The 21952-nt window shown below is 34.9% G+C and overlaps 1 protein-coding gene across 2 annotated transcripts in view; it reads right to left on the bottom strand.

Moving 5' to 3' along the window:
* Positions 1-21891, bottom strand: part of LOC122217932 (bifunctional heparan sulfate N-deacetylase/N-sulfotransferase 4-like) — a 388528-nt gene extending 366637 nt beyond the window's left edge. For both annotated transcript variants that reach the window (XM_042935647.1, XM_042935648.1), the window contains exons 1-2: positions 21814-21891; positions 14970-15097 (exon numbers count right to left, since the gene is read on the bottom strand). The gene's annotated coding sequence lies outside the window, so the exon portion shown is untranslated. The remainder of the gene's footprint in view (positions 1-14969; positions 15098-21813) is intronic.
* Positions 21892-21952: the final 61 nt, after the last annotated feature.

Genomic DNA, 21952 nt, shown 5'->3' with positions numbered 1-21952 from the left:
ATTGTTTCATTTCATTGTTAAGATTCCATTTAGGGAATGCGCTTGGGTGGCTCAGTCGGTTAAGTGGCCAACTTCGGCTCACATCATGATCTCGCGGTCCGTGAGTTTGAGCCCCGCGTCGGGCTCTTTGCTGACAGCTCAGAGCCTGGAGCCTGATTCAGATTCTGTGTCTCCCTCTCTCTGACCCTCCCCCATTCATGCTCTCTCTCTGTCTCAAAAATAAATAAACGTTAAAAAAATTAAAGAAATAAAAAGAAAGATTCGATTCAGATACGAGGGGATGTCAAAGTGTAGACCTATGTGTCTTGGAGATGGGAGAGCTGTCCCAGATAGAGGAATCAAGAAAGAAATAAGGTAAATGAAACATTTTCTTTAAAAACCTTGCAAATTCCTTCTAATATGCTCCTGGAACACATTTGTACTTTCTATATTTTAGTTTGTACATAAATTATCATAAGCTATAGGATTTCTGGATAGCTTTTATTATTTACATTTGTTACGTGTTCTTATTTTCAATTAGTTCAACACTGGGCAGCCAATTCCTATAGGGTCCTGTTGAGCCAAAATCTGAACAATTTAAAAAACATTTTTTTTTTAGTTTAGCTTTATTAACTAATTTAGGTTCCATTTATGTAATGCAAATCTATTAATACCCTATGAATAGTTATTTGTGAAGGTGTTTCTAGGTTTTAGGATTTTGTAATTGTCAGCATGAAAATATGGAAATGGTAAGGTAGAACTCAAAGGCCAATCAAGATGGAGATACTATTTGTAAGAACTCCTGTTTTCAGAAATCAAGCTTGAATAAAAATAAATAAAATGTTACTTTTTAATAAGCATACTAGTATTTTTAACATGTAAAAAAATATGAATGCCTCCATATGCACCACTACACAAGGAATGTTAGTTAGAAAGGTAACAAAGCTATTGAAATTACATAGCTATTTCATATTCAGACGAGAATCTTTCCCTCTTTCTCCCTAGTAAGTGCCCACTGCTACTATATCCCAAAATTAGGTGGTGGAATATCCAAGAAGGACTTATGAAAGAGGTGATACATCCTCTAGGTTCAAAAAAAAAATTGGAGCAAGTGAAACATGTTTGAGATTGACATAATTTCTTCTAATGCAAAACAGAGGAGCTTTAAGAAGACATCAACCTGGGGTGCCTGGTTGGCTCTTCTGGCTTCAGCTCAGGTCATGATCTCGAGGTTTGTGAGTTTGAGCCCTGTGTCAGGCTCTATGCTGACAGCTCAGAGTCTGGAGCCTACTTCAGATCTGTCTCCCTCTCTCTCTGCTCCTCCCCCATTCACATTCTGTCTCTCTCTCAAAAATAAACATTAAAAAAAAATTAAAAAGAAGACATCGACCCAGAATAACGTGGCACTTCTTCCAGAATTATCAACTTCCAAAAATTTAGTAAATTTCAAAACAAGCATATAGATTCAAAATTTCCATAAATATACTTCAAAATTTAGAAATTGAGCCACGGGAGCATCTGGGTAGGACTCTGGCTCGGGTCATGATCTCATAGTTCGTGGGTCTGAGCCCCGCGATGGGCTCTGTGCAGACAGCTCAGAGTCTGGAGCATGCTTCGGATTCTGTATCTCCCTCTCTTTGCACCTCCCCTGCTCATGCTCTCTCTTTCTCTCTCAAAATTAAATAAACATTAAAAAAATTAAAAAAAAAAAAAAGAAATTGAGCCACAGGCCTCATTTACCCTCCAAATATGAGTACTTTGGTAGACAAGTACCAGATGCATTGCCCTAAGAAGTCCTGTTAACTATCCCTTTTCAGGATGGGGAACCAGGTTTCTTACCAAGGCAGGCAGAGGAAGTTTTCTGGTGTTCCCATAACTTCTGCCTGGCTTCTGAAGAACAGTGACTTTTAAAAGTTGCAGAGAAGACAAGGAGGAAGCTAGGGAATGAGCCAAGCCATTAGATTTGAGGGGAAAGGAGAATAGGTTCAATAACTTTACGGCTGACTTGAGAACTGTGAGCTATTAGCACCTGTCTAGAGACCTTTTATTTCTCAGTCTAGGGGACACAGCTGTTCCTGATTCTAACCCTTTTCCACTGTTTGCTACTGCTCTTAGCATCCCTATGTCAAACTTGTCAAAGTCTGTAGGATTCCACCCACAGACCACTGTAGCAATTGCAAAACAGCTTTCCCACAACAGCGATGAGGGCAGTTTAATCTATTGTCAGCAGTGATTTCCCCCACTTCTGAAAGCCAAGACCATTTTTCAGCAATTCTAACATGTGCCACTGTTCACATTCTAACATCTTTAGAATCAGGGCATGTATTTCAACTGATGTTGTCTCTTAATGGCAGAATATAAATTAACTGCACATCTTAAATCAGTGCAGTCTTAAATTTGATGAAACATGATATGTGAAAACAATGTCTCTGTTAATGGTAGAACTTCAGACTGCACTAAGATTAAAAAAAAAAAAAAAAGCATTGACTTGTTACAACCCCCTAGAGGGATGAGGCATAGAAATTGGTGTCAGATCCACACCCAGAAAGAGTATAGCTTGTTAGTTGTTCTAATTACAAAATTAAAAGGAATAAACTGAATTCCAGAATTTACCAGAACAAAGGATTCACAAGCATTTAGCTTACAGTAGGTGAGTCACTAAACCTAACTTAAAGAAATTTTGCCCAAAAGTGAAAGGAGGAAGGTTAAGAAGGGGATTCCAACGGAGAAAGACTGAGTGAACCAAACATCACAAAATCAAGAACTTTTGAGGATATTACAAATGACTAGACAGATGAAAATGCATTGTGAATGTGCTTCAAGAAAGAGTTAGCTTTAAAGACCTTAAAATAACAGAGAAATTCAATGCCTAATAACATTAGTATCTGTCAAGTAGCAAAATTCCTGCCCTTTACCTCTTTTCTCACTAATCTCCCACTCCCTTTAATTGTAGAGTAGTCTACTACAGCCTAGTGAGGATGGGAGCAGAGCAGTAACCTATGCAGGAAATAGAAAGGAAGCCATGCATTCAGCCCTTTCCGTCTGCAAGTTTCCCTACTGGAAGTCTCCCTCTGTTGAAAGGAATAAGATTAAGAACTGAATTCAACACTAAGTTTTTAATTATTATGCTGAACTGGCCTTCTTAATTATTCAGGTGAGATCCTTCTCATTTGAATGAAAACAGTACAACCAAAGAGTTAAAGAAGCTGTCAAATATTTCATCTAAGGCAGGAAAGTTCTATTCGCACAGAATAGGTTTAAATGAATAGGAAGAGAAGAAAATAACTTTATTTTGTGACTATACCATAAGAGCCTCACTAGGTCAGTGAAATATTTCCATAAATAACTTTGAATTACAAAGTGTTATCTTTCAGTTGCTACGAATGGAAGATCTAAAAGATCAAACATCTAACACGAAATTTCTAACTGTTTTACTGGAAAAAAATGTTGAGCCAAAGAATCAAGTTTCTTTCAAGGAAGGATTTTAGAAATATTCATAATTTGTTTAAATTTCAACTAGCTTTTAAGATGAGACTATTAAAATATACATTGAATTATCAATAACTGGTTTTTATGTCAATGTATATCATTTCTATCGACTATTTTTGTATTCACACTTAAGGATCAATGCTTGTGGAAAAATCACTAATGATTGAATTAACTAAGAAATGAGTGAATAAATGAATGAATACATGAGAGAAAATATACCTGAAATTTGGAAAAGGCACCTGAATAACCTTGCATGGCAGAGGGTACTTTATTCTCATTAATGTAAAAAAAGAAGTGATCTGAGCTTTCTATCTGAACTAAAAGAAGCACTATGGATTAAAAAAATATTTGATAAATTCAAATATACTCTTGAACATTATATTTGAGTCTGATCAGAGCATTTAATGTGGCTAATTCGACACTGATCTTTTGGTCTTCTTTCCTGAGAAGAATCTGAATCTGCTACTATGAAAACATGCTGGCTGAGCAGAGAAATAGGAGCTACGAGAGGGAACTGAAACACAGAATTCAGAGTAGGTTCTCTCAAGAGAGAATATCTTGTTCTTGTAGAGAAGGATAGGTCACTGGTTCTATTCATCACTGACACCATGGCTTTCTTCTAGATATACAGCAGGAAATGTACACAAGGGAATGAATATACAAAATTTAATTTCAAAAGGTTACTAAAAGGAAATAGTTATGTACAACATGGAGGCTAAGATGCCTCTTCTATATTTAGCCTTTTCTTGAACTCAATATTAAAAAAAAAAGTGAAATGATTAGGCTTGATATCAAGTGCCATTTCCATGTTTATAAATGAAGAATACCAAGGCACTGGGGTGGCTCAGTCAGTTGAGCATTCGACTCATGATTTCAGCTTAGCTAATGATCTCACAGTTTTTGGTATTAAGCCCTGTTCTGTGATGTTAGCATACAGCCTGCTTGGGATTCTCTCCTCTTCTCTTTTCCCCTTCCCACTACAACCCCACCCCTACACATGCTTGCATGCTCTCTCTCTCTCAGGGTAAATACATACATACATACAACCGTACACATGTACATACAAACTTAAAAAATGGAGAAATACCATTTTCTAATTTGGAAACCTAATGAGCATCTTGAAAATTAGAAATATTGTTTCTAATTTGGAATTAAATAAAGGTATCTGTGCCAAATACAAAGCATTGATAGCATCCTGTATTATTATCTGTATTATTATGTCCATTATCTATCATTAATAGAAAATTTTAAAGCATTGACTGAATCTTAGTAACACTTCATTTTTCATGCTTCTTGAAATTGTCCCAAGACAGGGTGGCTAATTTAAAATATACGTTTTTTTTTCCAAAATTCAAAAAATAAGATGCTCTGAAGTACCATTTAAAATTAGTTAACTATTGATTTTACCCTAACTGCCTTTCTATTATCTGACTATTCTTTGTTTTATGTAAGTTTTATGTATAAGAATCTTGAAAGTTGGATCGTGTTTTTAAATTTGATTTTTCCAATTTGAAGTAAATATACAAGAAAGAATAGCAAACATTACCTAACCAAATACTGGGTTTAATGAACTGTCAGATGGCAGAGAGTGGGCATAACAGAAAACAAATGTATGCATCAATGCAGGCTCCAGGAGACACATCAGTATTTTCACGCAATGGATAGTGTATTAAATATACACTAGGAGTCCTAGTACTCACTCATGCTTGCCTATTATTAGGTGAGGATGGCAGGTATGTGACAAGTTCTGCCTGATCACAAGGACTAAATTTAAATATAAAGGCGTATTTCAATTCTTCTCAGAGATGCGATGTGGCAGCTGGAGAGCAGAGCCTGAGCAACACGGGTGAGGGAGATGCTGAGAATAAAGTGACTCCTGGCAATTAATCACACATGTCAAGGAACAGTCAAGAGGATCTGTTGAATTTGACAAAATAAGGGACTCCACATGCCCCTGAAGAACAGGGCTTCTAATTCCTCTGGTACTGTTGACTATGTTTGTTCTAATCAGAGTGGCACTGGGAAGGGATACTAAATGGGAAAATAGAAATTCAATAAATATAAATTAATAGCATTCTACGATATTACAGATTTTCCTATGCGTTTTCAAAGAACAATATAAAAAGTAGACAGTCTTGAGTTTTATATATGATTGTGAAAAACATACTTTCATTCCCTTTGGTGTTTTGGATTACTTTGTTCAGGTTCTTTCAACTCTGTGATGGTTGGAGGCATGTCATGCCTTCTGATCTGTCCATATCTGTGGCTCCTATTCTGGTTAAACTCATTGCTATGCTCTACTTGGCTCCCACATTGTTAAAAACCCCGTTGTTTCCTCCTCAGTCTCCCCCATCCCTAGCATCTAGTCTGTCACTAACTTTATCAGATTTGCCTGTGAAATACCTTTCTAATCTTACTTCATTTCCAGTTTCTCAGTTTCTACTTATGTAATACCTCCTTCACAAAACTGCAAATTATTTTCTAATGTAGACCTGTTTATAATACTCCTCTAGTTAAAGGGAAAGTCTTGAATATGAACAAATATATGAGAATCATATATTGTTAATTAAAAATGTGGTAAAAGTTTATGTGTTGACGTGAACATATTATATAAATGTAATTCAAAAGAATCTACATTGTCGATATTTTATTTTAAATAAAAACAATACATATTACATATTTTGTATATGTAAGCTTAAAAGATGTTCTTCAGCATAGTTACTGTTTATCTCTAGGTAACAACCGTACATTCATGTTTTTAATACGGAGACACAGATCTTATGCTTAGTTAAAGACATAAAAGTATTTTGATGGAGAAAACATACAGATGGTAATCAGACATATGAAAAGATACTCAACATCACTACTCATCAAAGAAATGCAAATCAAAACCTATACCAAATCAATGATATGTCTTATACTTATCAGAATGGCTAGAATTAAAAAGACAAGAAAGCACAAATGTTGGAGAAGATGGGAAGGAAAAGGAACCCTCATGCATTGTTGGTGAGAATATAAGTTGGTGCAGCCACTATAGAAAATAGTATAGGGGTTCCTCAAAAAATTAATAGAAATAGCATATGATCCAGTAATTCCACTATTAGGCACTTACCCTAAAAAAAAAAAAAAAAAAAAAAAAAAAAAAAAAAAAACTAAAACACTAATTCAAAAAGATATACACACCACAATGTTTATTATAGCATTATTTAGAATAGTCAAGATATAGAAACAACCTAAGTGCCCACCAAAAGGTGAAAGGATAAAGAAGATAGCATGCACGCGCACACACATGCGAGCGCACACACACACACACACACACACACACGCACACACATGCACTGGAATGAATATGAGTCAGATATAAAAAAAGGTTAGATCTTGCCACTTGCAAAAACATGGATCGATCTAGAGGGTATTTATGCTTCGTGAAATAAGTCAGACAGAGAAAGACCAATACAATATGATTTCTTTCATATGCGGAATCTACCAAACAAACAAGTAAATAAACAAACAAAAAGCAGAAACAGACTCATAAATACAGAGAACTGAAGGTCGCCAGAGAGGAGAGTGGGTTGATGGGCAAAATGGGTAGAGGGGAGTGGGAGATACAGGTTTCCAGTTGTGGAATTAGTCACAGGGAAAGAAGGTACAATATAGGGGATATAGTCAATGGTATTGTAATAGCATTGTATGGTTACAGATAGTAGTTACACTTGTGGTGAGTGTAGCATAATAACATACAGACTTGTGGAATCACTGTTATACATCTAAAATGTAACACTGTGTGTCAACTGTACTCAAATAAAAATATTTTAGACAAGAGAAAGAAAGAATTTGAGTGAGAGATGAGAGGTTTAACTTAAAATAATCAGGAAATTATTGCATTTAAATTTCATATCTCCTAAAATCCTAACTGAATTTTCAACATATTTTTCTTGTCATTTTTACTATGATTCTTCCTTCATTTCTTACTTCTTCCAGACATCCCCACCCAAGATGAGTGAAAAACACACATCCCTGAATTACTGAAAATGTCTTCTTTCAAGCAGAGTCTGTAACTATTTGTATACAAAGGGAATACCCTAGGAGTAAAAAAACTATATAATGCAAATTGGGACCTTGCCTACTCAATCTTCTCAAGCACTCTCTAAATACTTATATCCTCTGAACTTGTGTTTTGTTAATGGAAGAGTAATCTGAAAAAAAAAAAAAAAAAAGAGGATTACGTCTAGCATTAGAGATGAATAAAAGTTTTAAACATAAATTATTTTCAAGGAGCATTAATATTATCTCATAGTCTTCTTAAACTACTCTTCTCAATAATTATTTTTCTTGACATAGAAAAATATTAGATGATGGAATTAGGAAGGAAGAGAATAGGCAGACATGAGGGTAGTGAATATATTTTCAATTTGCTCAGTAATTCTCATTTTGTTTAGTACAGTTCATGGCAGACAATAAAGACTAAATAAATGTTTGTTATCTGAAATAATGAATTTAATAAATATTTGTTGGATATTCATTGTTATCAAGCCCTTTCTAGGCTTGAGGAATTCCTAATTAAGTGAAGAAATGCTGAATGTTGATTCATTTATTTGGAAAAATACTTAACACATATGCTGGGGTGTCTGGGTGGCTCAGCTGGTTGAGCATCTGACTTCTATTCAGGTCATTATCTTGCAGTCCTTGAGTTCAAGCCCCACATTAAATGGCTCTGTCCTGACAGCTCAGAGCCTGAAACCTGCTTCAGATTCTATGTCTCCCTCTCTCTCTGCCCCTCCCCTGCTTACACTCTGTTTCTCTGTCTTTCTCTCTCTCAAAACTAAATAACTGTTTTTAAAAAATATGCCATGACAGATACTAAATAGCACTTTGGATGCAGGGGAGAACAAGTTAGTTGTGACTCCTGAATTCATAGATCTTCCAGGCTAGTGTCATAATAGAATATATTTAAATGCTATGAACATAAATTGAGAAAGCATTTAATTCTACCTAAGGGAGAATGAAATAACATCCTGAAGTTTGTTGAGCATCTATTGATGGTTCATAGATGTGTCATTTATGTCACTCTGCTGGTTTATTATAGTGCTACTCGTTTCTGAAATGCTTATGATAATTTCACATATACTAAAATAGAACAATTTATTATAGTACAATATGTGATTTTATTTGACTGTTATTCTGTTTTTATCTCTCAGTCAATATTTGTTCTCAGTTGCTATCCTTAATTATGATTATTATAAAATATGGTTTACACCACTATAATCTATTTATCTGCCATTTATTTTTTTGCCTGTTTGTTTGCTTTTGTTTTTTTAGTTTATTTTTTGAGAGAGCACGAGTGAGAGTGAGCAGGGGAGGGGCAGAGAGAGAGGGAGAGACAGAATCCCAAGCAGGCTCCACAGTCAGTGCAGAGCCCAAAGTGGGGCTCAAAGTCAGAACCGTGAGATCGTGACCCCAGCTGAGATCAAGAGTCGGATGCTTAACCAACTGAGTCACCCAGGTACCCCTGCCATTTCTTTTTTGTTTTGATTAAGTTTTGACTCATATGCCTGACAAGAGGAAAGTGAGTGATGCATTTAACCTGTTGAAAAGAAATAAAAGGTGTATCACACAGGATATTAAAGTGGAAGTCATACAGATGTTGAAAGACCTATCAGAAAGTGATTGAGAAAATAAATAGCACAGATTATCATACAAATTAGGGTTAGTAGATGGACTTTCATAATATGAAAGATATCAGGAAATTTAGATCAACTTGGCACTATGGCCAAAGAACTGAATAAAAGGTAGTTGAAAGAAAATATGATGAAAGCAGTTGTAAGTTTGTTGTTCCCCAAATACCCGTACTATGCTGTAAACTTTTTCCTCTGAGGATCATGCTATGAGGGCCCCTTAAAGAACTGATCTAGTTAAAAAGATCATGTCCAAAAATGCAACCCCTCCCAAATTCAATGAGTGTATATGAGCCTGATGCCTTTTATATTGCTTATATAAGGACAGTAAAGGTCCTAAAAAGAAGTAAAATTTGAGCTTGACCAAGAACAGGACACTGTGTTTCAACAGTTGGTCAATGAAAAGAAGAGAAAATTAGAATAAATTACCTACATATCTATGCCATATCCTGGGACATTGAGAATGTTACAAAGTGAGGCTATGATCAAGACAGGACTTAGAGAAGGCAGAAAATATTTAGAAATTTAAAGAAAAACAAGTATAAGAAGTAGTATTGAATTTTGATGTTATCAAAATATATGTAGTTATTTTAAATAGTTTTGACATGAAGTTGAAAATATATTAATATAGTCAAATGAAAACAAAAAAGAGAATTATAAAGTATTTATGTAGAATTAGATTATTGTATATATATTATTATATATTATATATGTATTATTATATTATTATATTATCCCTATTCACTAATTTTACAAGTTGACTTAATATGGGTCTTTTTAAAAAAGTTTTTATTTCATTTTATTTTAGAGGGAGAGAGCATGCAAGCAGGGAAGAGGGGCAGAGGGCAAGTGAAAGAGAATCTTAAGCAGGCTCCACACTTAGCATGGAGCCCAACAAGAGTCTCAGTCCCATGACCCTGCGATCCTAATCTGAGCCCAAATCAAGAATGGGATACTCAACTGACTGAACTACCTAGGCACCCCAGTGTGTGTCTTATTTATATATCAATCGCAATTATCTAGAACATGGCCAAGAAATAAGTAGGGTAAAAATAACTATAAGTAGTCATATTTTTTTTTCCCCTGGAATTCAATTCATTTTATTGACAACAGAGTAGCTAACATCCTCACTTCCATTTAAAAATTTAAATTTTCTACCTCCATGCCACTGATTAGTCCACAAAAAATCAAAAGAAACAATCTTAGAAGGGCTTAAATGAAATTTTTCCTTCTGGATATGAGGGAGCAGCTTGCAACAAAATAAGTCCAGCTAAAATGCAAAAGAAAAATCTGTTTCTAGAATTGCTAGCAACGATTTGAGGGAAGCAAGGAAAGACAGACTGATATTCTATAAGCTGCTGTAAGCACAGTGCTTTTGCCAATTCTTGGAGAAGACAAAAAGGCTATGAAGTGAGAGACAGAGCTGTTACTAGGAAAATGGAAACTAGCAGAGTTTTCAGCAATTTTATTAAGTCTGGGGATAAAAAGTAGAGGTTAGAAATACAATGGCAGCCAAAACTTGAGAGCCCAAGATCTCAGAAAAATTGAGGCATAGGGAAATGAGGAAAAATCCAGTGATTTTTCTTTAGGGAATTTATTGAATTCTTAAACTACAGAGAGAAAGAAGCAAAGAAGCTAAAGGGAATAATTGTTGACACCCTTAAAATGTTGAAGAGATTAAAAATAAAATGGGAGGACATAGCAAGGAAAGGGGCTTTAGTAAAAACACACCATGAGTAGATCAGTTCTTGATTGGGTTAAGGTATTCATCCCCATGCAAGCTATTCAATAGAAGGAAGATGAATCCTCTTCAGAGTAAAATACAAATTACTCAGTCTTTAGAATTATTAATGCAAAATGTCCCACAATCATTAAAAAAAATACTCAGCATACCAAGAAAAATAAATGACAAGAAAATGTGACCCAGGAAGACTTAGACATTTTACTTACTAAGGATGTACTTTAAAGTAACTATGATTTAAGTTTAAGAAAATAAATAATGTAAGGAAGAATTTCATTAGAGAAGTGGAATCTCTAAACATAAAAGAATCAACATAATTTTTACTAATTACAAATTCAACTACAATTTAAGAAATAAATAGATGAGTCTAATAACAAATTGGATGCAGCAAAAGAAAGGTATAGTGACTTTAAGTGAAGGCCAATAGGAAATATCCCAATTAAACTGTGTGAATAGTGAAAGGATAGAAAATAGGAAAAAGAGATGGGAGACATATGAGAAGAAAGAAAAAAAAGACCTAATATACTTCTAATTTGAGTACCAGTAGAACAGGAGGAAGAGAACAAAGCAGAACAATATTTAATGATGGCCAAGAAAACTCCAAGATTGACAAAAGACATCAACCTACAGACTTAAGAAATGCTGCAAAACCCGAACATCATAAATTATAGAGAAAAGAGCCCCATGGCCTTGTCCCTCACTCATACCGTCAGGGTTTTGTATCTGGGTAAAAGAAGCAAATGTTGATATCACAAAAAATATATAGAGATGCCAGAATAGGAAAATGATGTGTGGTAAATAAGGTGAGCTTGATTGTAGCAATGATCAGACAGCAGTCAAAGAAAGAGGAGAGATAGATATTCTCATGAGAGGTCTGCCAGAAGATGGAAGAGGAGTCCTCCATCACCAAAAAAGATGCCTCTGCCCAAGGAGAGAGACGTGGCTTCATCAAGAAAGAAGGGGAGGAGGAACTCAAAAGTTGCAGATTTAACCTCCTTAATTTTTGTTTGGCTTATATAAAATGAAAAGGTTAGTGGAGACAATTTTATATATATATATATATATACATATACATATATATACATATATAATATACGTGTATATATACATATATATATATATATATATATATGTATATGTGTAGCAATTTATGGTTGTCAATGTTTTTATATATTTTGTCTCTCCTATCTGTGATTAAGGCAGGACAGACATTTTAAAAATCTTCATTGCAACCACAGTGGAACCGATCTTGAGAAAAGTTGCATGTATTTGCTGTAACTCTCTAGAACATGACCTCTAAGGGAAGAAAGTATGTTTTTAATTCAAAATCAAGTTTTTGCAATTAGATATTATTAAGGAATCATAGTTACCACATTTAGGATTGAAAATGGTATTATGGTTTAGTTTTTAAGAACGCTTTTCTTTTATAGATATATAGTAAAATACTTTTGACAATGAAACCTGGAATCTGCATCAAAATAATGCAAGGAGCATAACTGCAATGTTCTATATCTTGTTTTGGGTGATTCTGAAATGGATATGTACAATTGTTAAAACTCATCAAACTGAAAATAAGATTTTAACATTTAAGCACATGCAAATTGTATCTAAATTAAAAAAAAACATCAAAAAGTAACTAGAAAAGACAATCTAGAAGACGATAACAAAGCTTGTGGACTTATGCTATCAAAATCAAGACATGCATACCTACAGTAATGAAAACAGTGTGTTTTTGGTATAGGTATAGAAAAATGGACCAATGGAAAAGAATAGAACAAATAGAAACAAACTCAAAAATATATAGTGACCTGATACAATGTTCATCCTGTAGTAAAATTAGGAAAGAATGATTTTTTCAGTAATGGCCATGGGTCAACTGGATACACATCTAAGAAAAAAAAAATCAGTCTTACCTTCTATACTTTACATTATATTAAACAATTCCAGATGGAAAATAAATGTAAATGTCAAAGGAAAAAAAAAAGAAATTTTCCAGAAGAAATCATAGGAGAGTATCTTTATGATCTTGGAGTAGGCAGACATTTTAACTTGGTAACAAACTCTACTGTAGAGAAAAATATGATAAACAGAGCTACATTAAGATCTTCTGTTTATCATCAAGAAAATGAATAGATAGCACACAGAGTAGGAGAATATATTTGCAATGTGCACATTTGTTAGAGGCTTACATAGACTATATATAAGAAATCATATAAATGGACAAAATAGAAAACTGTATAGAATACTTAGAAAATAATTTGAATGAACATTACAAAAGAGGATATCCAAATGGCCAAACAATGTATGAAAGGTTCTCTACCTCATTAGTCATAGAGAAATGCAAATTAAAATCTACTGCAATCATTACCCAGCCTCTAAATATTAAATCCAAAAGAGATAATACCCAGCTTCAGTGACAACTTGAAGTTATTGGACTTTGCATATACTGCTTGCTGGTGGGGGTATAAATAGTAAAACCAACTAGGAAGGTTGTTTGGTGATGTCTACTGATGCAGAATATATGCCTATTTTGTGACACGGCAATATCTTTCCTTGATGTGTATCTAGCAGATAAGTATACACATACAGTAAAACCTTGGTCTGTCACCATAATTCATTCTGGAAACGTACTTGTAATCCAAAGCACTTGTATATCAAAGTGAATTTCCCCATAAGAAATAATGGAAACTCAGATGATTAATTCTACAACCCAAAATATGTATATAAAAATGATTACAATGCTGTGATATAATACAAAATAATAAAAAAAATACAAAATACAAAGAAAAATAAATAAATCAACCTGCATTTACCTTTGAAAACCTTCATGGCTGGTGTGAGGGAGGGTTATTGTGTAGGATGAATTTCACTATCACTAATGGAATCACTGGTGTCTATTGGCTCAATGGAATCCTTTTCTTGCAGCTTTAACAAGGAACCTATCCAATGACACTTGTTTTTTCCTCCTTTTGAGGATTTTGCAGAAATATGACATTGCATTGTTTTTCAACAGATTCATCGCTTGCACTGATACAAACCTTATTCGTGTGGTGCTTTTCTACAAAATTTTGCAGTTTCCCACATTTTACACATCTCCATAATCTCATTTGAAGTGAGGGATTCTCCTGCCTTTTTCCCCTCCTCCTCTGCAGACAAGATGCAGATGTAGATGTCTTATAAAATCTTGCAATTTCAGCCATTCCCATACCATGTTTGTACTTTTTTGATGCATTTCCTTCTTAACTTCCACCATAATCATCTCCTTCTTACAGCCTTTCTTTTCAACCTTTTTCTGCATGGGAGCCATTGTATATGCTTGTACGGATGTTGACTATAGTACAGTATTAATAAACTCTTGTCATATACTGTATTTAATGTAACTTGCAATAAGACAGCAGAGGAAAGGGTCTATATCTGCAGGCAACCTGACCCAGAATGAAGCAAAGCATTCCTAAACTTATTCTTATATGGAAAAGCAAAGGACCGTCCATAGGTGCCTTGAAGTGACAAAAGATACACTGGTGCCAGGTGTGAACACCTTCCAAAGTTCTGAAAAATCACTGATTTCTGCCAAACACTGCAGCCTGAGACCAAGCATCTGAGCATGGGAGACAATCACCCACAATCCAACAGTGAGAGAGGGAAAGAAGAGCCATTGGCTCAGTTGTGATCATGAAACATTTGGCATCATGTACTACTCATATTGAAATACATCACTCATTTATCAAGTTAAAATTTATTAGAAATGTTGGCTTGTCTTGTGGAACACTCGCAGAACAAGTTACTCGCAATCCAAGGTTTTACTGTATTCAACAGAACACGTATATGAGTTTTCATAAAAGCATTATGCATAAAAGCTAGTAACTAGAAACAGCCCAAAGACTATTGATAGAAGAATGAATAAACATATTTTGTCCTATCTGTAAAAGCAAATATATCTTAGTAATGAGAATATACAAATTGTTGCCATACAGAACACCAAGGCTGAATATGAAATTTTTAATATCTAATGAAAGAACCAGACATAAAATGGAATATATTATATGATTCCAGTTATAGATAGCTCAAATCCACGGATGACTTACCCAAGGCTCTTAGATAAGAAGAGGAGGAACAGTAAATTCAAAGGGATCATTGGGCATCTAGCCTGTGCATGTCCTTGGTCCAAGGGTGTTTGCAGTCAGCTTTGGATCCCATTTCTTGTCACCAAAAACTGTTAAAAAAATATTAAAGAAAACAATTTAGGTGATACAAACAAACTTTAACACTTTATGAAGTAGACAGTCTCTCTTTGGAGAACTGCAAAATGGGTCAGAGGGCAGGAAGCTTTTATTAGATGAAGAACAAAGAAAAAGGAAGACACAGTAGAAAATATCTGATTGGCTGGGTCCACATAGTCAGCCTTGTTTGGGGTACAAATGCCTAAAAGTGGCTTAGAGTTTGGGGACTGGCTGATTGGATATATGGTGTTTGTGTTCAAGCTGAGCATTTACAAGGGCATGAAGTTTATCTAAGTTTTGGTTTGCTGACATTGCACCTGTGCAGGAGTGGCTCCATCTTGGGACTAAAAATTTATTTCAAGAGCACCAAAGCTAGTTTTCAGTAGAGTTCCTGCAAACTCTGGTACCTTGAGCTTCTACTTTCAGGAATGCATAAGACATGGAGGGCATGCCTCTAGTCTGCCTTTGGTGCAGACCTGGATTGGAGACTCCACATAAAACAGAATCTTAATAGCTTAATGAAAATTAAACCCCCCACCACACAGAAAAAGACAGATTGAAAAACTTAAATCTTGACCTTGATAGTGGGTAGAGAAAAAAATAGCCTCTGTATTCACAATCAGAAGCTGGTCTTTACTTGGCATGCAGTCCAATGAAAATAATACAATTCAAAATTCTTCGAGTGATTAATATATTTTAACATATTACAAATGAAAAGGTAAGGATCTTATTACATTGATAAATAAAGGAAAATAGGCAATCAAATTCAACATTCATTCTGTATTAAATTTTTAGCAAAAGAAACAGAAAGTCTTTTCTTTAACTTAGTACATGTACAAAAATAATTAACAAATATCACACTTGATTGAAGAAAAACTGAAAGCATTCTTTCTAACATCAGGAACAATGCAAGGATGCCTGTCATCATTATACCCAATAAAACATAATAATGAGGTCCTTGTTGGTGCAGACAGGGGAAAAACAAAGTAGATATAGGAATAAAAAGGAGTTTTTATTATTTACATAAGATGTAATTCTCCACAGAGAAAACCTCCCCAAAATCTACTGCTAAACCAATAGAGTTAATGACAGAGTTTAGGATACAAAAATACAAAATAAAAAATAAAAAAAATGGGGCACCTGGCTGGCTCAGTCGTGAGAGCATGTGACTCTTGATCTTGAGGTTGTGAGTTTGAGCCCCACATTGGGTGTAGAGATTACTTAAAACTAAACTAAACTAAACTAAAATATAAAAATCAGTTCATTTCTAAAATCCAGCAGCAAATGACACATTTCTTAGTAAAATAAAATAAAAAGTGATCATTTACAAGGGTAACAAAAAATAGAAATAAATCTTTTTTTAAGGAATAAATTAAAAAAAATTTTTCTAATGTTTATATTTGAGAGGGGGGGGGTGATGGGCAGAGAGCGAGAGGGAGACACAGAATTCAAAGCAGGCTCCAGGGTCTGAGCTGTCAGCACAGAGCCCCTACACAGGGCTCAACTCACCAGCTATGAGATCATGATCTGAGCTGAAGTCAGATGCTTAACTGACTGAGCCACCCAGGCGTCCCAGGAATAAATTTTTTTTTAAGTTTATTTTGAGAGAGAGAGAGAGAGAGAACGAGAAAGAGAGAGAAAGTATGAGGGGCAGAGAGAGAATCCCAAGCAGGCTCTGCACTTAGAGGGATGCGGGGTTCAGACTTATGAACTGTGAGATCATGACCTGAGCCCAAGTCAGACTCTCAACTGACTGAGCCACCCAGACAGGGGCCCCGGAATAAATCTTCTTCAATGTATAAAATTTATAGAAAGCAAAGTATGAAATTTTACTGTAAATCATTAAGGCAAATCTGAAAAAAATGGTAGAAATACAACTATTTCAAGGATTGAGAGATTCAACACTGTTATGATATAAACTTAAACTGATAGACTATAATTCTAATAAAATTCTCAATGTGGTTTGTTTCACTCAATTTTACATTTTATTTAGCAATATGATTCAAATGTTTGTATGAAAGAGTCAAGTACCAAGAATATTAAAAGGCATTCTAGAAAAGGAACAATGTTTAAAGACTGGGCCTTCTAGATATTAAAAGGTAGCTAAAAGATGCAGTAACTAACATAAGGAGGATTTAGTATGACAAACACATATACAAAGGGTACTGAGGAAAGAGCTTAGATCTAGACCCAGGGCACTGAAATAGACCCATGCAAATATTGCAACCTGATTTGAGATAGAACAAGAACAGCACAGTGGTTTTTGGAAACAATAGATTCTTAAATCAAAATGTGATAGTAGTACCAATAACAACAAAATAATAATAGCTGGTTTGGGATAAGGGGAATATAAAAAGCTACTACTTTCTTCCATTTTCTTTATTTATAAAAATAGAAAACAATAGCAAATATCATTAAAAATGAGTGAATGAAAGGTAAGGAAGTGGTGACTATAAACAACTTTTGAAGTTTGGCTATGAAGAGGGAATTTAGACACTAGTCTTAGAGAAACAACCAGAGGACATTATAATGCTGGTATGTAGAGCATATTTTTGGCTGATATGAATGATCTATTTAAGAATGAAACTTTGGGGTGCCTGGGTGGCTCAGTCGGTTGAGCGTCCAACTTCGGCTCAGGTCATGATCTCACAGCTTGTCAGTTCAAGCCCCGTGTCAGGCTCTGTGCTGACAGCTCGGAGCCTGGAGCCTGCTTCAGATTCTGTGCCTCCCTCTCTCTCTCTACCCCAACCCACTTGCATTCCGTCACTGTCTGTCTCAAAAATAAACATTAAAAAAACAAAACAAAAAAAGAATGAAACCTTCATGATGCAAGAGGGTAAGTCAGTCAATTATTTAAAAGTTTGTCAGTATAGGGAACTCCTAATCCTCTCAAATTTGATAAAATTAAAGCATAGTTAAAATGAAGATATTATGACTACAAGCTGGAATAGCACTAGGTTTTTTTCCAAGTCTCTAAAACATTTCAGAAAAAAAAAAAAAGGAAATTAGCTGAAAGAAAAAAAATGCAGGAATATTTCTGGTATAATTCTTTTCACAAGGAAAAATATAATGTAGTCATCAGTGTAAAATACATGGATATCATGAGACCAAAGGAGATAATTTGATACAATTTTATTTTCTTTAGTTTCTGTGAGGAAACTAAAACTTTTTTTCTTTTTTAAAGTTTATTTATTTTTGAAAGAGAGAGAGAAAGAGAGAACGAGCAAGCTGAGGAGGGGCAGAGACATAAGGAGAGAGAAGTCCAAGCAGGCTCTGTGCTGTGAGCATGGAGCCTGATGAGTGGCTCGAACATATCAATTGTGAGATTACGACCAGAGCTGAAATCAAGAGTTGGACACTTAACCAACTGAGTCAACCAGGCACCCCTTAAAAATATTTTTCCTTGATGGAAGTTAAAAAGTTATTCTTTCAAGTTTCTTATTTATAGAAAGGGGTATGGGTCTACTAAACTACTTTAGAACTTATAAATACATAAGGGCAGAAGTATGGATAAAGTTATAGTTACTATAGTTCTTCCTTGATGCAAAACTCTACATATCTATTTTGTTGTACTTTTAAGACAACCTCAAAATTATAATTCTAATTTATATTAATTTACAAATTATTTAATAGCAGTTAAAAAAGAATCTTGGTAGATGTTACCACTATTCAACAAAATATGGTCCTTCTGTATTTCTGGGCATTGGAGAAAATTGCATTTCCCTATCCCCTTGAATTAAATACTGATCATGTGATTTGTTTTGGCCAATCTAATGTGAAGAGAGTGAGGCATCTTATGTCGGAAGTCAGTAATATATTTTTCAGTTCAACTCCTCCTTGCTTCATTGTTTGTGAAAACATGCTGATGTGAAGGTGCCATAATTTCAAGAGCAGCCTGGAATTCTGAGTAATTATAAGGGCCGATGCTCTGAGATGTTTTCTTACATCCTCAGTGATGTGTGAGCAAAAATAAATATTGAGTTAAGCCAATGAAAATTTAGGATTGCTATTACCACAGCATACCTTAGACCTTGTTGAAAGACTTAAGAAGCTAAAGTAGAAAGTAGAGCAGGAGAATTAAACCCCAGGAGAATTAAAAGAAGCTGGGTAGAAAAGCCAAATCTTCTGGATGCCTGGGTGGCTCATTTGGTTAAGCAACTGACTTCAGCTCAGGTCATGATCTCATGGTTGGTGAGTTTAAGCCCTGTGGTGGGTTCTGTGCTTACAGCTCAGAGTCTGGAGTCTGCTTCAGATTCTGTGTCTCCCTCTCTCTCTACCCTTCCTTCACTCATGCTCTCTCTCTCTCTCTCTCTCTCTCTCTCAAAAAAAGTAAACAACAACAAAAAAAAAAAAAAAAAAAAGAAAGAAAGAAAAAAGAAAAGCCAAATCTTCAAACTAGTCTTAGGAATGAAGTCTTAGGAAGTAAGGAGTTCTATGTGTAAGAAGCAATAGAAAATATTATGGCATGGTATATAGTTCAAACTATTTATTTCTCCTAGAACTGTGTTTGAATGTTATTTAGTTATCTTTATTAATATATTTTTTGTTTATTAGTACCTTACTGAAATTTCATTTCATTTTTTTTTCTACTTTAAAAGGCTTTATAGCTCTGAGACCAGAAGAGCTAAGTCTAGGATTTTGAGCTGTAATTTCAGAAAACAGAATAAGACTGAAATAAAGTTTCACTATGCATATTTTTAAAAAAAAAGAAAACTTCTAGCATTTTATTACTGTTCTATGGTGAGACTATCTTGTAAAGTTTACAGCGAGTAAACATAGGTAATTAAACGTTAAATAGTTGACTCTGATACTTCATATTTTAAGAAAATGTAACACATCATTGATCTTGTATTTATGTCTTTGTCATTTTATTTTAGGCACTTGGGTCTATTTTACGAAAATACTCCTAAAAAAAGTCTTAAGACTCACACTGAAAATATTCCCACCAAATAATTTCAGAAACCTATTCCTTATGGTTGGGAAGGCACACCTGCATATATTAATGAGAAAAGATTATTTGTCAGTGAATTCCAGGAATATTGTTTTAAAATTTTCATACTCTGCCTTTCCTGTTTCCCTTCTTACTGACTTTTAATATTAGAACAAACAACAATATTGGTTTTATTTCAAAGGCCAAATTACAGAAAACAATAAACTGGCTAAAAGTAAGACAGAACTATTATATAAAATCAAACAAGAAACTAAAACTCAAAAATTCAAATTACCACTTTGTCCTTACTTTGGCTTGCTTGTGGGAATTTATTGAAGAAGTCTTTTAAACTTCATCAAAAATCCCTCATGCCAGTTAATGATAGAATGGGGGAAGAAGAGGTTTTGCTATGTTTAAATTCCATTAGAGCATTGTGGGTTTTCACTTCCTTCCTAAGTGGATTATTTAACTTCCGAAGAAAATCCTTTGAGGTCTAAGCTTATTTGCTCTCAGGAAAAATATGGCTTCAGTCACTTAGGAAAAAAATAAAAAAAAAAGACAACAGTAATCTTTAAAAATATATACTTAGAAATTATTTCCCTATCATGAATATGTAGCTGAAATTCATTTTTAAATTAAAGTGTTAGTTATAATGCATAAATTTAAATTTTCAATTAGAAATCAGCTAAACTGAGCATCAATCAGTTGCAATTTTTTTTCTTCATTTCACTTAAAGAAGGAAGCATTAAATAAGAACGAATAGCTCATAATGGTAATAAGGTAAAATAATAAAAAATATACTATGAGTTGCTTCAAACCTTATGATACAGTTATTATCCAAATTTTGGTGCTAGATTTTTATAAAAATATGGATTCAATTCTAGAGCCTCAGGCAAGATAAAATTTGCATTTGCTTGGCCTATATAGGCCATTGATAAATACATTAGATAAATCCACGATTATATGAGATAAAATGCATAGAAGTATTTTTGATACATTTATACCAATCATATCAATCATGTATATTCAAATATCGCAAAACCAATGCTTTTCTTAAGAACTACATCCTTATGGGGCACCTGGGAGGCTCAGTTGGACTTTGGCTCAGGTGTGGGTTCAAGCCCGGCATGGTGCTCTGTGCAGATTAGCTCAGAGCCTGGAGCCTGCTTGGGATCCTGTCTCCTGCTGTTTCTGCCCTTACCCCGCTCGTGCTGTCTCTCTGTCTCTCAAAAATAAATAAACATTAAAAAAAAAGAATGATATCCTTTCTAATAACTTGACACTGAAGCTTCTGTTTAGACAAAAAGGATTGACAGGTCACATTTATCTCCTCATGAAAACTCACTAATGTAGGCATTCTAAATATATAAAACCCCATGAGGTCAAAAAGAACAAGAGAGCAAATCACTGCAGTGGAAAAGCCTGGCTCCTCACTTCGCCAATTTACAACACAATGCCTCCAGGGGGCATGGCTGACATGAAAAATGACTGTTTCCACAGCTCTTGGAAACTTTAGTCATTGAAGAAGCAGAGGTAAGATGGGGAGCTGAAAACAGGACTTGCTATAAAAGTTTGTATTTTGTATAAAAGTTTGTCACTTCCTTACAACCGATAGAGGTCCTCCGTATTGACAAAATGCAGGCGGCTCCGGTGGCCAGGCCCACGTCACCAGTGCAAACCTGAGACGGCCGACATTTCGGGAAAAGCCTCACCCTCACGGTCAATGAAACCTAACACACACCAATGACAATCCTCCAGCTCGGCTGCAGTTGAGTTTACCTTGGCTTGGAAAAGTGGGCTTCTCAGCCAATCACGCCCGCTCTCTGTGCCGCCTCTCCTCACGCTCTAGGAAACGCGCTTACCCAAAATCCCTCGGGAGGTGGCCAACCCTGGCCTTTGTCTCGCGAGGCACCGCGAG

Source organism: Panthera leo, chromosome B1 (genome assembly GCF_018350215.1).
Source record: "Panthera leo isolate Ple1 chromosome B1, P.leo_Ple1_pat1.1, whole genome shotgun sequence".
In the NCBI taxonomy this organism is placed as follows: Eukaryota; Metazoa; Chordata; class Mammalia; order Carnivora; family Felidae; genus Panthera; species Panthera leo.
The sequence above is the reverse complement of the archived record's forward strand: the minus strand, read 5'-3'. Positions and strand labels throughout refer to the sequence as shown.